The sequence below is a fragment of the Triturus cristatus genome, chromosome 7 (assembly GCF_964204655.1).
Source record: "Triturus cristatus chromosome 7, aTriCri1.1, whole genome shotgun sequence".
NCBI lineage: Eukaryota > Metazoa > Chordata > Amphibia > Caudata > Salamandridae > Triturus > Triturus cristatus.
Genome location: NC_140590.1, coordinates 948879960 through 948906621, shown reverse-complemented (window position 1 = coordinate 948906621; position 26662 = coordinate 948879960). Strand labels below are relative to the sequence as shown.

Genomic DNA, 26662 nt, shown 5'->3' with positions numbered 1-26662 from the left:
TTCAGACTACGGTGGCACGCCAAGGGGTGAAATAAAGCGAATGTTCACGTTACTTCGAGAGTACCGCCATTTTGAAAACCACATTTGTACTTTTTTGTCAGTTCAGGTGTTGCACAGATTCGACTTACCCCTTGCACACTCGCTAAAACATTGCTTTGAACCTCACAAACTACGCTACTCACTGCAGGATCCATGTTTTTTCCCCTTCTTTTTTTTCATTTTCTCTAAATCACAATTTCTATATAAGTAATTGAATGTGACCGCTGATACCACCAGCACACAATTGCTTAAATTCAAATGATACTCCTCTTATAGGGTAGCTTTATGCGTGATGTAATTGAGCACAGCCGATTTGTGGGTTTTGGACTCTCGTTAGTGGCGATGTGGAGAAAAGAATGATGTCATTTTCAAAGTCATTAGTTATGTTACCGGTCATTTAATTTGCTCACAATGTATACGGGGGGCTGGGTTGGGCTAACTATTTACATTCTAAAGCTTTCAGTTCTGTGTTTTCACTTTGAATGTTTTAACAGTGTGGCAATTGTGTGTATGTGTTATGCACATCTAAAAATGTGAGATACTTCATAATCTTGCCGGCCACTCTATCCAGTCCCATTGAGGCTGGGATTTCATTTGGAGGGCAAAGGAATGACTACTTTTGATTTGGGGGCTTGCTTCTTGAAACCAAAGCACTAGAGTATTCAGTCATAGGAGTGCTTGATAGAAGGCTGGTCGTTTGTATCCTTCATTCAGTGAGTGAGCCACAGAAATGAGACCCACTGGGAGTGGTTGCTTTTTAGGTCTCGCTGAGTCAGCGCGCATGCGCTGCTCGGAGAGACTTTAGTAGGTGAGTTTTCAAAGTGCTGCTGGCTGGCGACAAGCTTGTGTTCACGCGAGCGTGCACGTGCGAACCGCCAGCCTTCAGCGCCATCTGTCTTTCCTCTTGCTTGCTCCCTGCCTCCGCCCTTCCCCCTGCCTTCGCGCTTACAAGCGTTCGGGAATCTCCCAGTGGGTGCATCTTCGTCCGGCAATTTCACGCCCACCTTAAATGCTAACGATTATTTTATTGTAGCAAACAGCGCGATATAACACAAGCATTGTACAAAAAAAGAGGTTCAGGTAGCAAACAGCATGTAAATACCGGAATCAGGCCACACACGAGAATGCTGTCACAAGCTAGCATAATGTTACAAGAGCTTCCTGTAGCAAACAGCAAAAGTGAATAAACAGGCATAATGTAGCAAACAGGCTTGCCAGAATAATTAATCAGGACATAACACACCAACAGCATGTCTGGAGAGAAGTAAGATTATAATGCGTGCATCCAATATTTACATTTGATTCGCCATTTCCTAATAAATGCTCCTTTCAGGGGGCTGGCTGGTATGCAACAGACGCATAGGGGAGTGCTGGAGTCATCAACTTTAATGCATGTTTGGACACACATATTTGCAGGAGTATTGATACAAAGACAATAACAGAAAGAAGACCGCCTCTCGAAATAGAAACATACTAAAGGAAGGGCTCTGTGGTCTGCAGGAGATGACCTTTAACCCTTCCATTGACGCCCATTCTGTGTCGGCCATGTTTGCCTGTCACACACACAACCACAACCACACACACAACCACAGCCAACCACACACACAACCACACACACACCCACATAACCACACCCACCACCCAACCACACACACAACCACACACACAACCGCAACCACACGCACAACCGCAACCACACACACAACCGCAACCACACCCAACCACCCAACCACACACACAACCACAAACACAACACACCCACAACCACCATCCTACCACACACAACCACACACACAACCACACACACAACCACAACCACACAACCACAACCACACACACCCAACCACAACCACACACCCAACCACAACCACACACAACCCCACACACACAACCACACACACAACCACAGCCAACCACAGCCAACCACAACCACACACACAACCACACACACAACCACATAACCACACCCACCACCCAACCACACACATAACCACACGCACAACCGCAACCACACACACAACTGCAACCACACACAGAACCGCAACCACACACACAACCGCAACCACACCCAACCACCCAACCACACACAACCACAACACACCCACAACCACCATCCTACCACACACATGCAACCACACACACAACCACAACCACACAACCACAAACACACACACCCAACCACAACCACACACCCAACCACAACCACACACAACCCCACACACACAACCACACCCACCACCCAACCACACACACACAACCACATACACAACCGCAACCACACACACAACCGCACACACAACCACACACACACAAAACCATACTCAACACCACACACACCACACACACAACCAACAACACAACCACACAACCACACACCCACCCTCAACCACACACAAAACCAACCACACACCCACAACCACACACACACAAACACACAAAACCACACAACACATACACACACAACCACACACACAACAAACACATACAACCACACACACACAACCACACAACCAACGACACAACCAATGACACAACCACACACACAACACACACACACACACAACCACACAACACACACACAACCACACACACAACCACAACCCCACACACACACAACCACAACCACACACACACACAACCACAACCACACACACACAACCACAACCACACACACAAAGGGAGGAGACAACTGCAGCAGGACCTTCGGCTCGATCAGGACAGCAGAACCACTGGAAAAGGAACCCCTCAGCACGACCTGGGCAGCAAGAAGTTGTCACTGGAGACATCGTGATCCTATGAACAATAGTGTCAGCAATGATCTAATCCAAACTGTAAACTGTGACAAATAACATCCCTATATATTGCAGTACCACAAAAACAGCAACAAGCATTGGCATAGCCAATAGGTCTCGCCTTTGGGACCTTATAAGTGTTTTGCCATGCAACAGTTGTTGTTGCATCAAGGATATTGTGCTGCATAACTAAATACTTATCAGGCCCCAAAAGCAAGACCTATTGGCTATGCCAATGCTTGTTACTGGATGCCATAATTCCAGCCTTTAAAATCGCATGTGGCTTTGGCTGCAGCACCTTTTCCCATTTCCCCATCTACGATCCAAATCGACTCCCTCCACCAAACAGCATCTTCATCTCACATTTAGCGCCTGCTCAAAGCCAAGGGGAAGTCCAGCCAGTAGTGACAAATCGTGCAACACGGAACTTCCTCATGGAATTCCACTTTACAAACAGAGAGTGGCGTGCTTAGTCTGTGAAATAAGTGGCTGGCCCAAATTTTGTAAGAAGCCTATGGAAGGCTGGTTTGTCTGTATTTCATCGCTTGCGTCATTCATCCACCAATATAATGTGTCTGCCCCTATATTGAACTATTGTAGGCTTCTTTTAATTAATGGCTTCTCCCTTTGACACTATTTTTCCACCTTTATCTTCTGCCCTTCTTTTACCCTACGCTGCTTTTCTCTTTCTTGATCTGGGCCAAAGTCTGATGATTAAAATTAGGTTCTGCTCTCCAATAAGAGCGCTGGTGGGACAGTCTGCAACCACTGGCTCAAATCAAGGACTGGCAACGTCCAGCAACACGAATAAAGATGTGCAGTAGGACACTAAATTTACCTTTTCCTTTTTAAAACTGCTCCTTTATTATGTTAAGTAGAAAAAGAAACACACGCACTGTTTTTTGAAGGTGTGAGTGCTTGTTTATGAAGCCAGACTGCAAGGGGGGCATGTGTTTAACTTTATAATCAGTGGCATCTGTCTCCTTCAGTCGAGATGAGGGCTCCAGTATTCTACCACATATAGTTCAAAGTGATATGTGCAGTGCTAGGCCACTTCCCAATCTTTGGAGACTAACAGCCCAGCACTGTGTTGTGTGACCTATCACAGTACACATACGTTCTACATGTAACTCTTTCCAAAGCAATGCCATCAGGAGAACAGCATTTCACCCACAGGATTATGGGCCATTGATACATAATATATCAAACCAAAACCAAAAACTCAGCACCTAACCTAAGGCATGGATTTGTTAAGCACACTTTTACGCTTCAAGGCATCTTAGTGCGGAATAATAGATGTTGCTTCCCAACCCAATCGTACACCTAGATTTCCACACTTTTCTTCTACAGCAGGGGCGCCCAGAGTGTAGGGACAGAATCCACGCCAGATTTTCACAATAACAAAAGAATTGTTTCGTATAAAACTATTCTGCATTACACGGCACGTTTTTTCAGGAGGGCAAGATGGCGCCTGAGTAACAGTGACCCGGCACAGCTCCGCCGGTCTGGCTCCAGAATAGTGTTAGGAAATCTCACCCAACCGCGGCACCCGCATCCGAAATACTGGGAGGAAAAAAGCTGAAAACTACCTGTAAGCCACGCAGTCTATTGTGGGGTTCAGAAGATCTGCATGACTGCTACCTTTACTTCGATTTTCTTGCGGCGCTGGGACTGGAATGGGCACAGAGGAGCAGAGCGTCTGACAGCATCGCAAACAGGGAGCCGCGCTGACCCAGTTCCAACATTCTCGCACCACGCTGCCCTGCGGCCGCTCACAGTGACGTGCAGCCTAGACGAGAAGCGATCGGCTTTCTTTGAGGGCCTGACGGCTTTGCAGAACTTGGGGAAAGCAGGGAGATATGATCTCTGGTTTCAGTGGAGGGTACTTTGTTTCCTGAACTCTCATGCTATGGGGAGAAAACAAGTAAGGATGTCGGCGCGAGGAGGGGGGGGTGTATTAAAGCTAAAAACCATAATTCATTAGCCCCCTCAATCAGTAAAACAATGCTGGCAAATCGACTAGAGAGCTCACAGAGACGCCCTGAAACACGGGGGCAGAAAAATAAGGAGCAAATCGAGCAAACGATGCCAGAAGAGATCACAGTAGATAAGGCAGATCGAGTAGCTAAACAGAGTAAAAAGCTACAAACAAAAAACGTTAAATCTTTGACCACTGCTCAATCGCATAATCTTCAACCTTTAATTTCTAATATGTTTAGCCCATTAGAACTGGGAAGATCCCAGAACGAATTAGCTGATGGGGATATGCCAGAAGCTCAACATGCAACAACTGCTCCAGAGCCATCCCTTGCAGCAGGGGGTGCCCCTCAAGACTCTCTTGCCTCTCCATTAATGGTAAAAGCAGTAACGGCATTAGACTTTCCCATACTCTACGACAGTACAAGTGCAGCCTCTGGGTCAGGAGCTAATGCTTGGACCACGCAACCGAAGAATACAGTCTTAGCTGTTCTCTCAGACCCTGACCTGAGAGTTTCAAAGGCGGTACCGACAACAAATAATCAGACTGGAAATTTTGGAAGCATCGATACACTGGAAAATCGAGATAATCAGGATAAACCTTATCCAGTCACAGACGAGTCAGAACTCTATGAGACAGGTATATCTACGTCCAGTGAAGGGGACGATAATGGAGGGAAACAGGATTGGGGAAGCAGCACTGACTCAGAGACCTCATTCCAAACTGCAGCACAAAGAAAGAAGCTGGAAAAGAAAAGGAAAAAAAGACCAAGGAAGCAATGCCGAGCTTAGATAGGACTACTCATCCTCTCAGTTTGCGACTCCATCAGATTGTACTGTTCGTTCAGGTGGCAACATCTCAGCAATGGCTGATCTGGGGAGTGGGAACTCTAAAAGCAAAGAAGAACCTACCCTAGCAGAAGTATTACATTCAATTAAGGGGTTCCATGAAGAGGTAAAGATTGATAATCGGAAAAATCGTCAAGCCACACAGAAATTGCAAGGCGCAATCAGGAAAGTGGGCCGCACGTGCACGGATATTGCAGATAGAATGTCGTCTGTTGAAGTGCGCACTGAGAACTTAGAGAAAGATGTCTCTTCATTAAGAACACAGGGGGATGCCCATGAAGGCATAGTCAAAGACTTAATGATGAAGATTGAGGAGCAGGAAAACAGATTGCGCCGCAACAATCTTCGCATTCTTGGGATCCCGGAAGGCTTGGAAGGAAGTGACCCTAAAACTTATATAATATCACTCTTCAAAGGAGCATTTCCTGAATTACAATCTTGGGACTGGGATAACGAGATACAGAGCGCACATCGATTTCCTTTAACACTTTCAAAACGCCCCTCAACTCAAAATCAATACCCACGGGTAATACTAGTTTACTTTGGCAACTTCCTCTTATGCCAGGCCCTTTTTGATCTAGCAAGACTCACAAGTAAGAAATAATTCAACGGCGTAACTTTTTGCATCAGGCCTGACTTTGCCCACGCCACAGTTGAGCGTAGATGGAGGCTGAAGCAATTATTCGCACCCTTTCAAAAAAATCGGCGCTACGGTATATGTACAGAACCCAGCACGTCTAAAAATTGCCCATAATGGGGTCACCTGTAGCGTTATTTCTGAAATCCAGGCCCAAGCCTATTTGCAAGAGATTACAGAGACAAGAAGAGATAAAACCAAGGTCTAATAACTATGGACTCAAGACAATGTTAAGATAATGTTGCAAAGTCATGATGTAGGAACCATATAAAGTGATTTAATAAAGAGTGGTTAGGGTTGGCTAGGGGAGGTGGCAGACCGGGGGGGGTGGGGGGACACACGGGATTCTGACTACTCAGATTACCTCACCCTGGTTCCTTCAGAATCGGGTTGCCTCAGTGGTTGGTGGTGGGTGGGGGGGGGTGGGGAAGAGGGTGGTGGGGGGGTGGGGAAGAGGGTGGGGGAAGGGGTTGACATCAAGAGTTCTGGTTTGATATCGTTTTTCATAACCTGTCCTGGTATTTGTGAGCTGGTGAAATTTCATGTAATGAATGAGTAAACTACGCATAGTAACAATTAATGTATGCAGTCTAAACGACCCAAAGAAATGTCAAAATACTGCTGTAGCGCTTAGATTACTTAGAGCTGATATCATATGCCTAAAGGAAACACATATTGACAGGACACAGATCCATCGTCTAGGCACACTTGGATTCACAGTAATAGGGGCTACTACACAGAGTGCCAAGACACAGGGGGGGGGGGGGTCGCAATATTATCCGCCAAAGGCTCACTTCAATTTTCACATACATCTGTTGATCAGAATGGGAGGTGGGTTATCACCGAAAGCCGCAGGGAAAACTGCGATACAATCACGATATGTACGGTGTATGGCAGTATTGCTGATGACCCTGCAATCTTTGATTATTTAAATAATGAACTGGCTGAATAGCCCCTACCCATGATTATCTGCGGAGATTTTAATATAAATCTACCAGCTAATCAAAGTATATCTTCACATAAAAACTAGAATTACAGCGGCATGAAACCCAAGGTCTTTAAGGCCTTGAGGACTTTACGCCAGGAGCAGGCACTAATGGATATCTGGCAATTATATTATCCTACAGATCCCGGTCACACTTTCTATTCTTTCCCACACAAACCGGTGAGATTAGATAATTTCTTTGCATCTCACTTTCATAAGTGTACAATAGAAAAGACTCCACGCATTAGGTCGGATCATAATCCCTTAGCTCTGGAAATTAGAGGAGAAATAATGGTTAACCGAGATACGATCAGTTGGACTTTTGACCGCTCTTTACTTTCAAATGATGAATACTGTGAGCATATGAGGCATTGGATTCCACAATTTAATAAGGAAAATCTCTGCAGTACCGGGATTGAAGTGGCTTGGGACACATTTAAAGCAGCAATAAGGGGAGAGACAATGAGTTTTTCGATAGCTTTAAATAGGAAAACATGTCAAATATTGGATGCCTTGTAAACGCAACTGGTAGTCGCAGAAGAAAACTTAATCATTGCACACAGGGATGGCAATGACCCGACAGAAGCACTGGGCAAAATAATGTCAGCTAAATCAACGGTTATGGAAGTAATAGCTAAAAGGGCAGCAGATAGATTGGAGACCTGGAGAAAGGAAGCGTATGAGTGTAGTGAGCAGGTTGGACACCATCTTGTGATTAGGGCCAGACAAAAAGCCACAAGGAATACTATTACCACAGTGAAAGATGCTACCCAGGCTATAATCACTGACCCAGAAGACATTCGTAAAGAGTTTCTAACTTATTACCAAGATCTAGATCATGAAACCACCAATACTCACTCAAATGATATTATGGCTTACTTCAATTAAATTCCAGCAGAACAACTATCCCTAGACGACCATTCACAACTTGAAGAGCCACCTCAATGGGTTGATGCTCTACTGTGTATTAATAGTCTCCCTAATGGCAAAGCAACTGGTTTAGATAACATCCCAGCTGAATACTATAAAACATTATCTACAGAAATAAGAGAAGCCATCTTTCCCTTGTTTGTGCACGTTTTTAAGGGGGTGGGGGGGGGGACACCACCGGAATCTTGGTCGCAAGCAAAAATAATAGTTAAAAAAAAAACATAATTCAGCACTAGATCCTATCGCCCCATTACATTAATAAATGAGGATAGCAAAATCTACTCCAAAATATTAGCGGTTAGATTAGTAGGGGTAATCCATAAAATTATATCACCAAGGCAGCATGGGTTCATCCCTGGACGCGGTACTATAGACCACACAAGGAGAACCATCTCACTTTTTGATGCAGCACATATCTCCGGAGACCCTATAGCACTCATTTTACTAGACACCGAGAAAGCCTTCGACAGAGTCTCCTGGCCATTTCTTTGGGAGTCTCTGTCGAGGGTTGGGATAGGCCAGCAATTTATACAGGCATTTAAGATGCTATATTTTCAACCTTCTGCGAAATTATTTATAAATGGTGCACTCACTGACACCTTCAAAATAACTCGAGGAACACGCCAAGGATGTCCTAGTTCACCCCTGCTATTCGCCGTATATATCGACTCCTTCTTACACGCTCTGGAAGGCAATCAAAGGATTAGCCCGATTATTACTCAAGGTTGGGAAACGAAAATATTGGCATATGCTGACGATATTGCGCTGGTAACATCTAATCCTGAAGTGTCTATGGGGGAGATTGAACGAGAGGCGAGTGTCATGCCCCGCGGTCCTGACCCTGAGTGACGAGAGGTATATAAAGAGCAGAGACACGAGTAGACGCTGCTTAGCGTTCTAGCACTTAGCCCTTTTCCGTCCCCACAGTGAATTGCCTGATTTCCGGTTCTTTGTACTTCCTGTTTCCCGTTCTAACGGCGTTCGTATGTTGCGAGTCGTAGGAGCCCTGCTGTGTTGGCCGGCGTGCCGCTGCTGGTTTTCGGTATAGCGGTATTCCTGAAAGTGCTCTAATGGTAGTTGGTGTTACTTTGCTCGTGAGAGCACCTGTTACCAAGTAAGGTTTCATATTTGTGAGTGAGCTCGAAAGAGTTGTGGGCGTTCTTCTCTATGCGAGCTGTTTTCTTTGTTTCACAACCGGCAGCTAAGTTCTGTTTATCCAGCTGATGTGTAAAGCGTTCCTGTGTTGTTCCTATGCCGGTGTACCAACACGCCCTGAAACCCTTGTAAATACTCGCTCCGAATCGTTCTACTAAAAGGAGTGAGGTGTTCTTGTTCCTACGTTTCATTTTCCTCCCGAGGACATTTATGGTGGGGTTGACTAGCGTGGACCATTGTGCTACAGTTAAAGAGGCAGCAGCAGAGAATCCTGGTAAATGCGCATAGGGGTTACATAAGAGGTGCAACCCATGAAGGTTCTGTTTGCGCTGCTGATTCATTGTCTTCTCCTATTGGCCTCTTAGCAAATCTCTATATTCAGTGGAGTAACTGAAGAGCAAGTTTATCTGATACCTCCCTCATTCCATGGGAAAATTAAGAGGTGAGCTTAACCGGTTGTTATATTAGCTGCATTTCAAAGTCTATGATAAATTATTAACACAGTTCCTGTCATAGGGAGCACTAGCGTTTTGATATAACTGCACCCATTTGGGAGTCCACATATATCGAAAGGTGACATTAACTGAGGTAGGCTTTTCATCACACATTGTTAATACCCTAATGTTACTTGGTTGTGAGTCCCTTAATATATTATTTATTTTACAGCTGAGATGGCCTGTCCCTCAACCTGAAGTGGTCCATTTGTACAGCCAGCCTTCTTACCCCCGCCTTTCCTTGTTTTGTTTCCCTGTTTTCCCCTATTGCGTCTTCCGTTACTCTAGAGTCTGATAGAGTCGGGAGACCGTGGGGGATGACTGAGGACTTTCTTCAGGTTCCTGACGCTCCTGTGGAACAGTACTGGCGACCCTTACAGAACGCTAAGCCTATACAGTGGGTTCTGCCCGAGCGTCATGGAACTAGGAGCAGTCACGCTTGCGGACGTTGCTGGTATGTTAGGCAACTTGCAGGCAGAAACTCAGGCTTTAGCAGTTAGGATAGATGCACTCCAACAAAGACAAAACCTGGTAGCTACAGGAGGGCGATCAGATGCCGCCTCCCCAGTGATTCAGGTTACAACTCCCACTCCCATACCCTTAGCTCCCCCTGAGAGGTTTGCAGGGGATACTTCTAGGTGTGCTGCATTTCTGAGTCAATGTCAGCTGCATTATTCTTGTAAAGCTACCGGTTTTCCAACAGATTAGGCCCGGATAGCATTCATGGTGTCATACCTTAGTGGTTCAGCGGCTGACTGGGCCATACCTTTGGTAGATCGCGACGACCCGCTATTATACAATTACGAGGGTTTCAAGAGGGAGTTCCGTAAATTGTTCGACAGGCATACTTATACACACTCTGCTGATACGGAACTTTTGGCTTTGACCCAAGGTAATCAAGAGCTGGTCTCGTACATTACATCATTTCAAAGGTTGGTGGTCGAATCTAATTGGCCAGAGGAGAAGCGTAGTACACTGTTTTACAGGGGGTTGCGCGATGACTTAAAGGACGCTCTTTCTCAGATTGTGGACTTACCAGTTTCTTGCACGGAGCTCATAGATCTTGTAGTTAGAATCGAACACCGTATTCGAGAAAGGAAGCAAGAGAAAGGGAAGGGAGAACCTCGCTATGCGCCCATTAAAGAAAGGAAGAGTGAGACAGCGAAGACCCCAGACGAGAGCGAGCCTATGCAGATAGGTATAGTGAGAGGTCCGTTAACGTCAGAAGAGAGGCAAAGAAGAAGAGCCAATCGGCTCCGTCTATATTGCGGAAAAGCGGGCCACTTTTTGCGCTTTTGTCCCATTAAACCAACCCCTTCTAAGAGTTCGGGAAACTAGAAAGCCCGGGGTTCGGTGAGACGAGAATCCTGGGCCAATCCGGACTAACAGTCTCCTTCTCTGAAAACAATCAAAAACATACCAGACACCTTTATGTGTCCGCATACATCTCTCTGGAACAGTTAGGACTCCACGTATCTATCATGATTGATTCAGGTGCATCGGGGAGCTTTATGGATACGGAATGGGCGAGAAACAACTTAATACCATGTATTAACAAGAGAGTAGCTACACAAGTCTTGACAATAGACGGTAGTCCACTTATTTCAGGGCCAGTAACCCATAAAACGGTCAGTCTCCACATGAAAATAGATCCCGATCATCATGAAGAGATCGAGTTTGACTTAATTTGTTCGCCGCAAATACCAGTGTTGTTAGGCATCCCATGGTTGCAGATACATAATCCTATCATCGATTGGGAGACTTCCACTCTTACATTTCGTAAGACTATACACCAAGACTACAGAATAGCGGCTGCTCAAGCAAAAGATGAACCAGCCCAGAAGGTCCCGGTGCCAGAGCTACCCTTTTGTTACCAAGATTTGTACCCAGTATTCGATCCCAAAGAAGCAGAAGTTCTGCCCCCTCATAGGGTTTACGACTGCAGGATAGATTTGGAGACAGGAGCCAGGATCCCGTGCAGTAGGGTGTATGCCCTTACAGAAAAAGAAAACGTGTACCTTAGAGAGTATTTGGATACCATGTTGGAGAAAGGGTTCATTAGGCCGTCTAGATCTCCTGCCTCTTCATCTTTGTTTTTCATTCCTAAACGTGAAGGGGGTCTTCGGTGTTGTATCGATTACAGGAGATTGAACAACGTCACTATCAAGAACCGCTACCCTCTGCCTCTAATATCCTCCCTCCTTGACAGAGTACGCAATGCCAAGTTTTTCACCAAATTGGACTTGCGGGGCGCCTACCATCTGGTGCGTGTCAAGGAGGGTGACGAGTGGAAGACAGCCTTCTGCACTAAATACGGATTGTATGAGTATTTAGTCATGCCCTTTGGGCTGTGTAACGCCCCCGCGGCGTTCCAATTCTTTATTAACGAAGTACTCTGGGACCTGCTTGATGTATGCGTCATAGCCTATATCGATGATTTGCTGATCTATTCTATGTCCATGTCAGACCATGTAGGTCATGTACGAAAGGTGTTGGAGCGCTTACGTGACAACCACCTTTATTGTAAACTGGAGAAATGTACCTTCCCCACACAGGAAGTACCTTTTTTGGGTTTTATTGTTTCACCTCACGGACTCAGTATGGATCCTGTCAAAGTCGAGGCTGTGCTCTCTTGGCCGGCACCTGGTACTGTCAAGGACCTGCAGAGTTTCCTGGGCTTTGCCAATTTTTATCGGGGCTTTATACAGCGTTATTCTGAAGTCGCTCATCCACTCACTGCCCTTCTCCGGAAGGGAGTTCCATTTGTCTGGTCTAAGGACGCGGATGCCTCTTTTCGCCGATTGAAGGTGGCCTTCACACGCGCTCCTGTTTTGCGTCATCCGGATCCAGCCTTGCCTTTTGTGGTGGAGGTGGACGCCTCTCAGGTGGCAGCGGGAGGAGTTCTGAGTCAGGTTGATCCAGAGGTTGGAGAATGTCACCCCGTTGCATATTTCTCCCACAAGTTCACTCCTGCGGAGTATAATTACGCGGTGGGGGACAAAGAACTCTTGGCGATTAAGAAGGCTTTTGAGGAGTGGAGGCAGTATCTATTAGGTGCTAGATTTCCCGCAGTAGTTTATACGGACCATCGTAACCTCCAATACCTTAAGTCCGCCAAGGCACTGTCCATGAGACAGCTTCGCTGGTCTCAATTCTTCTGTGAATATGAATTTACAATACAGTATCGCCCTGGGCGGAGAAACGGTAAAGCCGATGCATTATCCCGGCTGGGATTTCGTCAACCCACAGAAACAGTAGACGCGCCCTCCATCATTCCCAGTGAGTGCATCATAGGGGGGGTGCTCTCTGAGGACACTTTCAGAGACCAGATCAGACGGGGACAAGAATCTGAGGATATGCAGGACATAATAGGATCCCATGAAGTAGTCACTGAAGAAGGTTGTGTGTGTGTTCAAGGGGGTGTGGTGTTGCCCTCTCCGGGTTTGCAAGCGCAGGTCTTGGAGTGGTATCATTCACATCCCTTGTCAGGTCATCCGGGACTAAAGAAGACCACCAAGGCAATACGTGAACGATTCTGGTGGCCAACTATGCTGAAAGATATAGAGCAGTATGTACGAACTTGTTCAGTATGTGCCCAAACCAAGAGCTCTCGTCAGAATCCAGCAGGCCTACTCCTCCCACTCTCCTCCCCTCCTGGCCCGTGGCACACGGTGTCCCTAGATTTCATTGTAGAACTACCAATGACCAAACGACGGAATGATACCTTGCTTGTGGTAGTAGACCACTTCATGAAAACAGCTCATTTCATTCCTTTGACTGGGTTGCCTACAGCTGCAGAATTGGCCTCCATTTTTTTTACAACAGATAGTGCGGCTTCATGGCTTCCCGTCCGTCTTAATTTCTGATAGGGGGGCCCAATTTGTGTCTCGGTTTTGGCGCTGTTTATGTTCCTTGCTGCAGATTGATGTTCGCCTCTCCTCTAGTCATCATCCGCAATCGGATGGACAAACCGAGAGAGTTAATCAGTGTTTTGAGCAATATGCGCGTACTCAAGCCCTGCACTCTCTAACAGACTGGGATGAGTGGGTGTGGGTGGCAGAAATCTCATATAATAACAGTCCACATTCTTCCATCCATCAGACCCCTTTTTTTTTTGTTCTAACGGTTTCCATCCTAAGTTGTTACCTGTAGGGATCCCCGTTGACAGCCCGACCCCGGCTGCCACGGACCTGGTGCAGAAGTTGCAGGACATACACAAACAGACATTAGAAAACCTAGATATAGCTAAGGCACGATATAAGGAGGGGGCGGATTTACACAGGAGATTGGAACCTATTTACACTCCTGGGGATAAGGTGTGGCTTTCCACAAGACACATAGCGCTTCATGGTCCTCGCAAGTTCAACCCCAAATACATCGGCCCTTACAAGGTACTTAAGGTGATTAATCCAGTGGCCTTGAAGCTAGACTTACCTGCTTCTTTTAAGATTCATCCGGTATTCCACGTTTCATTATTGAAACCTGTTGAACCAGGGACTAAGATCCCAAAGAGACCTGCTCCTATATCGGTTCAAGGAGAGGATGAATATGAGGTGGAAGCCATAATAGACTCACGCACTGTGGGTCGTTCCCTCCAATATCTTCTGCATTGGAAGGGGTATGGGGTGGAGGAACGCACTTGGGAATCTGCCTGTGACGTGCATGCTCCTAGGCTGGTACGACTTTTCCATCTGAGACACCCTGACAAACCCAAGCCAAGTGGGGGTGTTGTAGGGGGTGTGTACTGTCATGCCCCGCGGTCCTGACCCTGAGTGACGAGAGGTATATAAAGAGCAGAGACACGAGTAGACGCTGCTTAGCGTTCTAGCACTTAGCCCTTTTCCGTCCCCACAGTGAATTGCCTGACTTCCGGTTCTTTGTACTTCCTGTTTCCCGTTCTAACGGCGTTCGTGTGTTGCGAGTCGTAGGAGCCCTGCTGTGTTGGCCGGCGTGCCGCTGCTGGTTTTCGGTATAGCGGTATTCCTGAAAGTGCTCTAATGGTAGTTGGTGTTACTTTGCTCGTGAGAGCACCTGTTACCAAGTAAGGTTTCATATTTGTGAGTGAGCTCGAAAGAGTTGTGGGCGTTCTTCTCTATGCGAGCTGTTTTCTTTGTTTCACAACCGGCAGCTAAGTTCTGTTTATCCAGCTGATGTGTAAAGCGTACCTGTGTTGTTCCTATGCCGGTGTACCAACACGCCCTGAAACCCTTGTAAATACTCGCTCCGAATCGTTCTACTAAAAGGAGTGAGGTGTTCTTGTTCCTACGTTTCATTTTCCTCCCGAGGACATTTATGGTGGGGTTGACTAGCGTGGACCATTGTGCTACAGTTAAAGAGGCAGCAGCAGAGAATCCTGGTAAATGCGCATAGGGGTTACATAAGAGGTGCAACCCATGAAGGTTCTGTTTGCGCTGCTGATTCATTGTGTTCTCCTATTGGCCTCTTAGCAAATCTCTATATTCAGTGGAGTAACTGAAGAGCAAGTTTATCTGATACCTCCCTCATTCCATAGGAAAATTAAGAGGTGAGCTTAACCGGTTGTTATATTAGCTGCATTTCAAAGTCTATGATAAATTATTAACACAGTTCCTGTCATAGGGAGCACTAGCGTTTTGATATAACTGCACCCATTTGGGAGTCCACATATATCGAAAGGTGACATTAACTGAGGTAGGCTTTTCATCACACATTGTTAATACCCTAATGTTACTTGGTTGTGAGTCCCTTAATATATGATTTATTTTACAGCTGAGATGGCCTGTCCCTCAACCTGAAGTGGTCCATTTGTACAGCCAGCCTTCTTACCCCCGCCTTTCATTGTTTTGTTTCCCTGTTTTCCCCTATTGCGTCTTCCGTTACTCTAGAGTCTGATAGAGTCGGGAGACCGTGGGGGACGACTGAGGACTTTCTTCAGGTTCCTGACGCTCCTGTGGAACAGTACTGGCGACCCTTACAGCGAGGAGATTCGGACTCTTGTCAGGGTACTCCCTTAATCGAACTAAAACCCAGATTATCTGCAAAAATGTCAGCATGGGCGACGACATTAGGCAGGTAGAAAGCGCCATATATCTGGGTGTAGACATTACTGCCAGTGTTGAAAAGCTAGTGGACTCCAATATCAACCCCTTGATCGATAAAATCAAACCAGAACTGAGGCGATTGCATAATTTGCATCTCAATAATCGGGAGATGTAATATAATCAAAATGCTCTTCTTTCCTAAGATCCTATACCTTATAAGGGCTATACCACTAGAATTTAATACCAAATGTTTAAAAAAGATCGAAGACATGTTTTCACGTTTCATTTGTTCCTAGAAGAGCATACAAGTTTCTTTCTTTACCAAAGGATAGGGGTGGGTTGGCTCTGCCAAACATCCGACTTTAGTATTGGGTAACCACCCTTCTGCACAATGACACTCTTTATTCCGACAATCCACTAGATGACCTCCCAGGAAACATTCCCACACCTATAGAACTCATAATGGGCAAAGATGCCTGGGGATGGGCTTGGAGGTTTCTGAATGATTCCCATTACAAAAAGGTACGCTATAAGACGCTGTTCGCGGGATATAAAACCTTGAAAGCAGTCCGGAAAATATTAGGATTGGGCCGCCTGAACTATTACACACTGATATAGAACCACTTTAATTTGCCTGAAATTTTCAGAGACTCAATAATCAAGAGATGGCTAGATAAAGGCCTATCCAAACTCAGAGATTTCTACTCTCTCTCTGACATAATTTATTTCGAAAACCTTAAGATACAATATGAATTAGATTGGAGGGATTTTTTTAAGTATCTACAAATACGCCTTTTTTTAAGCAAGAAATGTGGCAGTCCACTAGGATTTATAAAGAATGCTTTAATAGATAATCTGAGGCAGAATAAACAATCTATTGGAGTGGTGTATAACTCTCTTAATTCTTTAATGACAGATGACTTGGGACTGTGGGCCAGTAAATGGAAAGCGGAAATCGATATCTCAGAGGGTTTATTCCATTATTCCACCGTATTAGCACAAAAGCTTTTAATACCAGAACGGCTTCAGGTGTAGTACTATAAAACTTATTTTTAGCTCTATTACACGCCGAAAAGGATTGCTAAATGGGGAACAGGGAATGGGACCTTATGCCCCCGATGCTCGCTGTTTCAGGCGGACCTAGACCACATGTTGGCTTCTTGCGCTATGCTAAACACTTTAAAAAATGTTTTGTAAAAATGTGCATGAGGTAATGCTACAGAAATGTTACAGATATAATGTAACCGTTTTTCTTTGTTTTCGGTTTGTTACAAGGATATTGGCTCTAAAGGCACGTAACATCATGAATGATGAATTTGTAACTATATAATTTTCCTTTCTTTACAAACCGAATTTGTTCGAAACTGGAAAATTATAATGTCATGTGTAACATTGTAATCATGCACCAATAAAAATAAAAATAAATTTAAAAAACGATTCTGCATTGTGCATCTTGGAACATGTAATTAGATGCAAGTTGGACATGTGAGCCATTGAATGATCCAGAAGATATACATTTAGAATTTACGCAGCATACTTACTTGAATTTGCCATTATCAAATTGCAGCAACCAATGGCTCGGTCTATTGGTGCTTGAAGAAGCCTGGCCTTGCATTACCATGGTATATTTGTGGATTTCCAGCAGTCTCACTCAAAAAAGTGCACGCCAGACTCAAACAGGATGTTGATATTTCTACTAAGCCTATACTGATAAACATTCCGACAATCTAATAATTCTAAAGAAACATCAGGGCTTCTTAGATGGTGTCTGGCCAATGTCAAGAAATTCCAAGTTGTGCTCACAGGCTCACAGCTCAATTTTGAATACAGAATGTGAATTTAAATAACCAAGATTAGATTTCACCAAATTCTCGGCATCAATGATTTACATCTTGTACCAGTTGGCGAAACATGATGCTATATCAAAATCGCACATTTTTAAACATTAAGGGGGTGATTAGGATGGCAGGCGGACGCACTTTTCCGCCGTTCAGCAATCATTCCAATTGCCGGCCGGGCGGACTTGGGCCTCAATATGGTGGCAGTGCATAGCAGGAACCGCCATCCATATTAGGATGCTGGGTTTTAAAGGCCGAAAGACTGGCGGGGGTTAGCAATGGGGGACTGTTGCGGGCCCCCCCGGGGGGTGGGGGGTGCTCTTGGGGGGTACCCATGGTGCCCCCCTCCATTCCCATGCACAAGGTGGCAGGCACCGCGTGGTGCCTGCCATGTTGTAAATGGGAATGCACAACATGGCAATTTGGCATTGCGGCGGGCGCTGCTGTAAGCACCACCCGACGCAATGTGAAATATGCGGAATGCAACCGCTAGGGTGGCAGTCGCATCCTAATTAGCGGTGCGGGACCGCCGCATGTCTGGTGGCCTGTCCCAGCACCGCGAGGATGGCGGGCGGACTAAAGTCCGCCCACCATCCTAATCACCCCCCTAAGGGCAGGAAGAGCTTGAGTTACAGTTTTTCCCTCTACTGCATTCTTCTGCCAGGGACTTTGACAATAACTTTGTAGCAGTTCTGTCACACTTTGTTCTAACTGCGTTGCAAGTTTTTTGGTTTGGTGATGTGCACTTTTCGCTAGTAGGTGAATTTAAAAGTATTTCCATGACATTTTTTAAGTAATGGAATTTGCACGACCTCCAGCTTACAACTTGTGCAATGTGTCATTTTTTGATGATATTAATTGCTACAGCATTCTTGTGCGTCTAACAAAAATACGATTCCTGCTTTAGGTTAGGTAAAACTGAATAGCACCATACAATTAAATAAAGTTTCAGAAAATCAATATCTTGACACACGGATTGCGTAATCGTGGATTGTACAACAGTGATAGAGGTGAAGTGATCGGGCACTTTGTTGCTAAAAACCACAGGGCAAAGGCAGTTTTCTTTTTTCCTGCAGAATGGCCTGGTTGGGACAAATTTCATCTTAGCTACTGAGCAATAAAACTATAAGATTCACTAGAAGAATTTGTCAAGTGTTGGGGCCCATTCAGAATACCTTACGTTTTACATATACATATGATAACAAAGCCATCCCCTTCCTGTACCTCACGATCAAATGTGTAAATGGAGACTGCAGCACCACTCTTTACCGGATGCCAACAGATAAGAACTCTCTCCTAAAATATTAGATCTTCCACCCTAGAGAGTTTTTGTGTGATAGCCTACCTTCCTCAGGGAGAGGAAGTGGTCTGACGACTAGATTGACGACTTTGGTGCGGGAAACCAAGGTCCGAGCCTCGGGGTCGAGTCCACATCCTGGGATTCTGGACAAATCACTTAATCTCCCCATGCTTACTGAAAGAAAAAAAAAGAACAAAAAAAAAATGAATGTGTAACGTTACCAGTGCTCATGTAAAGCGCTCCATTACCTTTGGGTCGAGTTCGCGGTATATAATTCTGCAAAAAAACAACAGAAAAGAAGGAACTCTACATTTAAGGAAGCCTACTTTGAAGCAGCCAATTTCCTTAGTCAATGCCTCGAAAACAGAGGCTACCTACAGGAACAATAACAACAGTAATAAACTAGCATTTTCAATGCAATAGATCTCGCTTTTGCGAGAGTTCGAGCTATTGGCATTGTAAATGTAAATGTTTTTTACTTATGTGTTTTGGAGTGAAGTGGATGGATGTGGTGTGTAGTGCAGTGGAATTATGTGGATAGGAAATATGTGGCATTTAGTGTATAGGAATTTTGTGGAGTAGGATTGCGTGTTATGGAGAGTAATTACGTTGTATTGGTTTTTGGGTTGTGAACGGTTATGCAGTAGAGTTATAATTATGTGGTGTGCTGTTTAATTTTGTGTTGTGAATGTGATGTGGAATTATGTTTTGTAGATTATATGTATGTGCAGTCAATGGAGCATGGGTCACTAGTGTTTGTTAGCACATTCAGCATCCCTTGTACAGTTGGAAGAAAGCTAGTCCTATATAGGTCTGACGTGAATGACACAGTAAAGTTAAGTGCTATTCGTCATAGGTGATGGTGACCCCTAAATGCTCACATCTCTGTACATTCGCAAAAACAAAACTCGTATTCGCAGACCCCAGTTCGTAAAGATAAATATGGAAGGGGCAATTTTTAAATCAATATCTAATGAAGGCCGTACAATCTTCGTGATGAGTTCTAGACTACAGAATTACCTCCCATCAGATTTAAGGACTTTCTACCTTTGGCATCTGTTCAGCTTGCTCTTGAAGAGCAGTCTGTTGAAAAACAGCCCTTAACTAGGGATTGAAGAGCTATACAATTACTACACACTGGGTCATGCAGTCGGTTTCAGGAATACATGCTTGCCTTCGGAAACCTTTATGGTCACATTCTGAGGCTTTGTAATGCACAGAGGAGAAAGATAAGTGCCTCTGTAACAGCACTATAACACTGTGTGAGACTGCATCAGTAGAGTATTGAACAGCCTATTAAACAAGCTGTTGCAACGTGATCACATACAAGCGCACATGCGTCACCTTACATACAATTTCAAGATAGCAGATGTCCATCTTGGAGTGGTGAATTTAAAAAAAAAAGCATATGCACACAGCAAATGAAAGAAAAACAGGAGTGGACTTAGGAAGTAGGAGCTTTTGGAGCCCTCCAAAAAAGAAAAGAAAAATGTGTTTTTTTAAAACAGAATATGACCGAGCGGGAAGGGATGCCATCAACAGAGTAGCAGGTGGCCGTGACCGGAAAGGAGTCAGAATAAAAAATAAAAAAAACCTGTGTGGCAGGGTTGGGTGATACATGGATGAGCTAGGGGGTGGGGAGGAAATCAAGATCAACATGGAAAAGTGCAGGGATTTGAGGAACGGCATAGCTTAGTTAGTGAGAATTGGGGGGGGGGGGGTGAATCACAGATTACTCCAACGAAAAAGCAGTGGGCAGCAGGCTGAATGGGTGAAATGACCATGGTGCTGGATGGATTGTTAACACGAGGACCCAACTACCCCCAGGCTGCTAATGCAGAGGTTCTGTCCTTTGACAGACAAAGCGTTTGTCCATTTTAGGCACAATGACCAGGGGAGTACCGACCCTGCTCAGCAGGTACCCGGAGACAGGAGCGAGAGCCCTTCTCTTTCTTCATGTCACAAGTAAAACACAAAATAGAATGTGTGCCGGTGCTTTAGTGCTTGCTTCTGCGATCTCTGCATAATCTGAAATTACCAGGTCTGTGGGTAACCTGAAAGTATTGGGATAAATTACCAGTACCTACACTCATCCTTATTTATAAAGCCGATAATAGAAATGCCATGAACTATTTAACAACAACATTGTTTTTACATGCTGTGGATCTGCTAGACTGTGGTGGGAACTGCAAAAAGAACTTCACAATTAAAAGTGCTTTACAAAAACGACACGCTTGAACGAGGAGTTATTTAGTGTGATTTTTAACATGTTGGAAATATAATAGGATAGCAGAGTGGGTTAACGGGACTTTTACCAAAGAGGAACAGTATCAGACATTCCAATGCAGCGATCAGCCGTTTTCATTCACCCTGGGTCGATAAAATAATGGGGCAATTATTTGGGCACCATGAAGACTTGTTATTTCCAGCAAGCATGTGTTGTTCAAAGGATGAACAATTTAAGCATGAAAAAACAGGAAGACTGTGCTGTTCAAACTATGAACCAATGCACACGAAATAAATGGGCAGCCTGTGCTAGTAGAAGGCAATGGAGATGTGAGTGAATACAAAAAACTGTATAGCATAGGTTCTTTCAATAGAAAAAAAACAGCCAAGTGGCAACAAAAGAAAAAGACAAGCGACCCCGGTAAGCCAATTTATGTTTGAAGCCGTTGCTGTTTAGAATAGAGTGAATCAAAACCACAATTTTCAATGATAATCCTGAAAAAACAGATTCCTTCAGATTAGGGTTAATTTTTAGATCTGTTCAGCAGCTGGTCAAATGTTGAAATGGTTTTCATCCTTTCGAAATCTTTGATCCTCTTTTTAAGTAGTCAAGCCTTCAAGGGTTTAGCTTCAGGATGTCTTGAGGGAGGCAGATACAATGCCAAATACACTTTGAGTGGAAGCAGGTAATGTATTATCCATTTGAAATACCATGTCACATTTTGACAAATGACCAGGGCCACTGGAATTAAGTGGTGGAGGAAGACAAAATTACGTGGCAGGGTTGAACAAATTATACGGTTAGAAAAGGCAAATCACGTGGCAAAATGCGGCACATTACTTCATTATTTTGCCATTTTCACACCTGGTAACAGTGTCTGGGAATAGAGTGCACCTTATTAGTTTCAATTTAACACCCAAATAAAGCAATAAGCAACTTAGAGATGACTAGTCAATTTAGCGAAAAGCGTTAAGGTGTGTCGCTATATTTTTTGTAGCTTTTGATATGTTTGAGCTAGAAACAAAAATAGTTTTTTGCTCAAATCTGCCGATTACGCAGCAGCTAATGGATTACGTGGCAAAAGCAACAAATACATAACAGTGAAAATCGCTGCAGCCGCAGAATAGCATAATTCAAGTGGCCCTGCAAATTACAAACCTGCATGCCATTTCCGATGAGTGATACACATGTGGGTCAATTACATGGTTTATAAGACTGCAAGTTGTGTTGAATCTATTTGGGAATCATAGGGCCATTTTACAAATGTTTCCACTGTTCTATGGAGCCACATACATACAGTGCTACCATAAAGCGACAGTACGTAGCAGTGGCGTCACTAGGGTAGTGCGGGGGTGCAGACCGCACCGGGTGACACCATCACATGGGGTGACACCAAAATGCAAAATAATGGGACCCCCGCCCGTTGACCAGCCTGCACGGGGGAGCCCCTCTCCCGAAGCCCAGGTAGGGACAGCACACCACGGCTGTGCAGTACGGAGAGTGCAGGTTACTAACAGTACAAGTGTAGAGTTTGCTGAGGAGACACGAGGGAAGAACCCAGCGGAGGCAGGGCAGAGGCGAGGGCACGAGAGGGAATAAAATAAGGGAAAGGGGAGGAGATCTAAAAATGTGCAGAGGAGAGTGGGCGGGGAGGTAGAAATGGTTATTTAGCAGAAAGACAAGATTCTATGGCAGGACCGGAGGCTTCCGATTATGCTTTCTCTATTTCTTTACTGAACTCAGCAGCCAATGAGAAATAAACTTACAATGAATAAAAACATTACAACCCATGAGGCTTTGAACCACGCCTCCTCGTACCAACCAATGGCAATCAGACAAAGTATACATAACAGAGAGACACTTCCTTGTCTTCCTCTTTCTTTGCTGCTCCGCAGTCAAGATAAGTGTCTCTCTCTTTTGTATTCTTTGACTCTGTGCCGCTTTGTCAGGCATTTGTTTTTCGTTCCTTTATTTAGCAGATTGCTCGTGTTTTCAGGCTGTACCTGCATGCTTGGCGAGGGCTTGCTCTCGAAGCGAGGGGTCCGTGGGCGCCTCGATCGCGCTCTGAATTCTAGGCGCGTTGGTGTTTTTGAAGGTTTTCCTCTCCGGTAGGGTCCAGCGCGTGTTGTGCTTTGTGCTTTCCTGTTCCTTTCGCCCCATTGTCCCCGCGCTGCATTCGGATCGCGGCGAGCGATCGGAGGGATTTGGCCCCCCCCTCCAGGGAGCGAGTCGCACGCCGAGGCCAGAACGGCTTCCGGCGTGCGCCTCGGGAGCACGCACGCTCGCTGACACGCGCGCGACTCCCTGAAAGTGCCGGTAAAGACGCCCTGCCCCGGGCTGAAGTGGGGATTGACGCAGCAGGCGAAACGGGAGTGGAGTACGGGCCGGTGTAGAAATTAAGGCTTTACAAGTGCAGCGCTTGACTTTTGGACTGTTGTGTGGGCGATTACTCCCTTCACTACCGGCCGTGTGGCCATACAAATAATTTTTGGAACTTGTGCTCACCCAGGCTGGAGGGGTTCTCCCCCCCACTACTCCTGGTTGGTGCAGCTTTACTTTGTAATCCCTGTGGGGATTGTATGTACTCCCTGGCTCCCTTTTGCCCCGGCTTTGCTCCCACCTTGACACCCTTACCTGTGGAGGTTGGGGTTGGATTATTGAGCTTCCCTCTGGGGATTTTGTGATTGAATACAATATATTCACTGGAGACATGGCAGACTGTGAGTTCTACCAGGAGGAGGTGGCTGCGTGTGAGGACCAGGGGGATGATGAGTACTATTATGACGATTCCATGGAAGATTTAATTGATAAAAAATTGGATGCCAAGTTGGACAAGGCGCTCTCCTCCGCCTTGTTGCCTATTGCTCAGAGATTGGATCGTCTGGTTGCCCCGATCCCTTCCCCGGCTGGCACTGGTCCTGTTCCGATACCCCCCTCTCCTTCCGAGCCCCTTGGTATTCCTTGGCCGCACGCCCACTCGTATTCCAAACTCTACAAGTCTAATGAGCAGGTCCTGGCTGACGCCCCGGCCCTCCCGCCTAAGCCTTCCTCTCCCATCCCAGTGGTAGACACCACCTCAGGTCCTGATACTGACACCGACTCTTCAAGGGAGTCTAGACCGCGTAAACGCACAAAGAAGCGCAAACACTCTTCCTCTCCCCCGGCCCAACCCTCTCCCTTCCTTTTCGATCCATCGGATATTGTACACCCCCGATCTGCGGACTGGGTCCCACCATCAGCGGTGGCTGACTACATGCAGACTCATTTAAGGAAGAGCTTTGACAAAGAGGTGAGGGCCCGCCTGAAGTCTGAATGCCCGCGTCCCGACCTGCCCCATAAAGTAGCTATCACTCCCGACATTGACTCCTCCATGACCACTTTCCTTAAAAAATATAAGAAAGACCCCAAGAAGGGCATCGATCGCGCCCTTCGGGCGTGTCAAGATAAGGTTCTTGACCTTGCGGGCCCCTTAGCTAAAATTCTTGAGTTGGCCCTACAGGCGAAAGAGACGGGGGCGGCCATCCACCCTGAGGTGCTCGCAGGATGGGCTCAGAGAGCGATATGTATGCTGGGCAATGCCAATTGCGCCTTGGCTTCTGAGCGGCGCAAGTCAGTCCTTTTAAGGATCGACCCGCAACTGGTGGAATTAGCCACGGCGGAGCCGGGTCCATTGGCAGAGGGTCAACTTTTTGGTGACAAATTCGTGAAGGACATTGCAAAATTTGTGAACACTTTTGCCTCTCTCGACAAGTCCCAATCATCCTTGAAGAAAGTATTTCACCAGGTCTCTGGTAGGGCCGGGCGTGGTAGAGGACGCTCGACCGGCCGCTATTCAAATCCCAGTCCTCAGCGAGGTTTCGCACCCAGACGCCGAGGCTATACCCAAGAGCCTGAGCAGGCTGGTTTCTACCCATCCAGATCACGTGGATACAGGGGCCGCTTCAATCGAGGTGTCAACCGCGGCCACAAACACTTTGAGTCCCAGTCTTCTGGTAAGTCCTGTGTACCCAGAGATTCCCCTGGGGGGCAGATTGTTACACTTTGTTGTGAATTGGGCTCACCTCACCACAGATGTTTGGGTTTTGCAGACAGTTCAGGGTTACCAGATAGAGCTGCTGGACCCACCAGGTCAACTGGGTCCTCCGCGACCTCTCCATTTTTCCCTTCTAGAACGGAATTTTATAGACTCCGAACTGCAAGAGCTTTTGGACAAACAGGCCATTGCCGTAGGACCTTTCGTTCCCGGAGGGTTTTGCAGCAACGTCTTTTTGGTGCAAAAGAAGGGAGGAGGTCAGAGGTTAGTGTTGAACCTCAGAGATTTCAACCCCTTTGTAGTCTACCGGCACTTCAAGATGGAGGGCATCCATCTCCTCAGAGACCTGCTGCTGGAAAAGGATTGGATGGTCCGGTTGGACTTGAAGGATGCTTATCTTACGGTCCCCATTTGTCCCTCTCATCAGAAATTCCTTCAGCTTCAATGGAAGGGACAATGGTACCGATATCTTTCCCTTCCCTTCGGTCTATCGTCGGCCCCGTGGGTCTTCACGAAACTCCTGAAACCGGTGGTCTCTCGGTTGCGAGAATGGGGAGTGCGCATGATTGTCTACCTCGACGACATGCTACTCCTGGCCCAAAACCGGGATCTACTGCTCACACACTTAGGGTGGACAGTGTCCCTTTTACAGGATCTGGGGTTCGTCATCAATCGCTCGAAGTCCATGATGGTTCCGAACCAACAGATGGAATTCTTGGGCTTTCAAATAAATTCGGTCTCAGCTCAACTTCTTCTCCCTCTGCCCAAGATCAGGTCTATCAAGCGGGAGATCAAATCTGTCTTGTCCAAAGAAATGATTTCCTTGAGAGTTTTGGCACGGATCGTAGGCCTATTGGCCTCTTCCATTCAGGCCATTTTCCCGGGTCCCCTTCACTATCGGGCTCTTCAGCGACTCAAGATACACTACCTCCAGCGGAGGTTTCATTACGATCACCTCGTTCCATTATCTCTAGACGCTCGAGAGGAGCTTCAGTGGTGGCTGGAGCACATGTCGGCCTGGAACGGACGGGCGATTTTTGGCGCCGCTCCGGATGTCATTATAGAATCCGACGGCAGCCGCTGGGGCTGGGGTGCTCGGTGTGGAGACTTTGCCACAGGCGGACGGTGGTCTGCCGACGAGTTAAGGCTGCACATCAACTGCCTCGAGCTGTTAGCGGGTTCGTTTGCGATACGATCGATATCTCCCCTGAAGAGCAATTGTTGCATCCTCCTCCGGATGGACAATGTCTCAGCAGTGAGATATATCAATCGGTTAGGGGGGACGAAGTCCCAGATGTTGGTCAACATTGTCAAGGAGTTCTGGCACTTCTGCCTCAATCACAAGATTACGGTCATAGCGGAATATCTCCCGGGCAAGCTCAACCA

General features: G+C 46.0%; 1 protein-coding gene across 6 annotated transcripts in view; it reads right to left on the bottom strand.

The window, feature by feature from the left end:
- MYOT (myotilin) overlaps positions 1 to 26662 on the bottom strand; it is a 476183-nt gene that overhangs the window by 396946 nt on the left and 52575 nt on the right. For 2 of the 6 annotated variants that reach the window (XM_085617967.1, XM_085617970.1), the window contains one exon: positions 19062 to 19190. The exons of the other annotated variants lie outside the window; for them this stretch is intronic. The gene's annotated coding sequence lies outside the window, so the exon portion shown is untranslated. Of the gene's footprint in view, positions 1 to 19061; positions 19191 to 26662 lie in introns of those variants that run through there. 6 annotated transcript variants of the gene reach the window in all.